Below are 2,064 nucleotides of genomic sequence, written 5' to 3' on the forward strand. Positions count from 1 at the left end.
GAGAGAGAGAGAGAGAGAGAGAGAGAGAGAGAGAGAGAGAGAGAGAGATTCGCCATTCTTCTTATTCATGCATTCATTGGTTGCTTCTTGTATGTGCCCTGACCTGGGATCAAACCTGCATCCTTGACATATAGGGATGACACTCTAACCAACTGAGCTACCCAGCCAGCACTGCTTCTTTCTTTAAAGTATACAACTTTCCAGGGTTTTGCTCAATGTCCAGTCCAGATAAATGTTATTCAAACACTCCAGAAAAAAAATAAGATCCCTCTTTAAAAAGAAATGTTTTTATTGATTTCAGAGAGAGAAAAAGAAAGAGATAGCTAGAAACATAAGTAATGAGAGAAAGTCATTGATCAACTGCTTCTTTCATGCCCTATACTGGGGATAGGGCCAGAAACCCAGGCATCAAACCAGTGACCTCTTGGTTCATAGGTTGACCCTCAACCACTAAGCCGCACTGGCTGGGCCAAGATCCCTCTTAAGCCCTGGCTTCAGGCCCCTCCTCTCTGCACAGGTGATTACCAGCTACTCTGTGGACACCATGTAGCTAGTAATCTTTCTAACCTGGTCTTAAAAGCTTTTATGTACATTGCGTTGGTTGCCTATAGCATTTTGGGACTATGATTTTCGTTACCAATTGGAGTCATACCATTTATCTCACTTAGGATATGTCTCTGAAACCTTAATATGTTTTATAGATCACATAGTGATCACATAGTGTTCTATGCAATATCCACAAGTATCGTCCCTTTCCTTATCAATGGCCATTAGGTGGTTTCCCATCAAATGCTTACCTACTCTCTGAATGAACTCTGCTCATGTACATTCCCATCAAAATGAAAGAGAGGTTTTGTTTCTCAACCTCCTGCTAAAAATGGCCTTTATTAATCTTTCAATTTTTCCACACCAGTGGGTAAGGAGTAGTGCCTTGTTGTTGTATTAATGTGAATTTCACTAGGCTAGGCTAGCTTTTCATATATTTATTGATCTTTTGTACCCCTCCTGTAAATTTCATGTTCATTTTTCTATTGGGCTATTTGTATTTACCTCATTGATTTGTGGGAGTTATTTATGTGTCTCTGAAACAGCGGCTGTTTGCTACATATGGTGCAAATGGTTTCCTTTTCCTCCAGCTGTCTACCCACCTTTGGTACCCTTGATGTCCTCCTTTAAACTCATTTGTTATAGGCTCTTTGGTTACTTGGTCCTAAGGTTGAAATCCATAATTAGCTACACTTAACCTCCCATACCTGTGACCAATTTAGAGTTACATAGCTTTTGGTCTTATAAGTACCTTTTTATGCTCTCTAACCAATAGGTCATGGGTCTGCCCTTGGCCTCACACCCACCTTAGTCTTTTGTAGTCAACTGGTCAGCATCCAGAATTTGGGTCTTATTTCTTCCCCTAGGGGTTGTGCTGTCCTGAATAATATGGGTGAATCCTGTGCACCAACATGCCCTTAGGCCAGATACTTACCTCTCTAGTTTATGCTGAGAGAGGAGATCAATGTGTATGAGCAAATCTCAATTAAATTACCCTTAGTCATTATCATGACATAATTACTATCGCTCCCTAAACAGTCATATTTCTTCACCGTTGCTTCCAGCTTTCCATAAGGGTTAATTTAATGTTAAGTGAAGAAAGACAAATTAGAAATGTAATGCTACATCGATGTCGTCTCTTCCCTCCTCACATGCAGATATGTAGAAAGTTCTGTAAATTCCAGATACTAAAACTCTGGAACCTGGTGTGCAAAGTACAAAGATACACAGAAAATGTGGAGCATTCAGGAAAGGGTCAGGAAGATGATAGCCGAGGTGATGTGTGGAAGGAAATCTGGATAGTGGATCTGTTTCAGAGGTAGGCAGAGAGGATAATCAGAGCTCTGTGGGGCAGAGCAATGACTTTGAACCCAATTTCAAATGAAATGAGAGCCATTTTAGGGCTTTTACTTGAGAGGAAAAACACTCTAATATTTGTTTCCAAAAAATTATCGTGGCTGTCGAGTGAGGAAGGTTAATGGAGGAGTAAGAGTTTTGAAAAACATAAAGGGACGAGGT

General features: G+C 40.4%; 1 long non-coding RNA gene across 1 annotated transcript in view; it reads right to left on the bottom strand.

Annotated features, from left to right (window-relative positions):
• The window catches only part of LOC107184990, a 7,389-nt gene that overhangs the window by 55 nt on the left and 5,270 nt on the right, over positions 1–2,064 (bottom strand). Inside the window, exon 2 of the long non-coding RNA XR_001515902.1 lies at positions 568–572. This is a non-coding gene — a long non-coding RNA (uncharacterized LOC107184990). The remainder of the gene's footprint in view (positions 1–567; positions 573–2,064) is intronic.

This window comes from Myotis davidii, unplaced genomic scaffold (assembly GCF_000327345.1).
Source record: "Myotis davidii unplaced genomic scaffold, ASM32734v1 scaffold204, whole genome shotgun sequence".
Lineage (NCBI taxonomy): Eukaryota > Metazoa > Chordata > Mammalia > Chiroptera > Vespertilionidae > Myotis > Myotis davidii.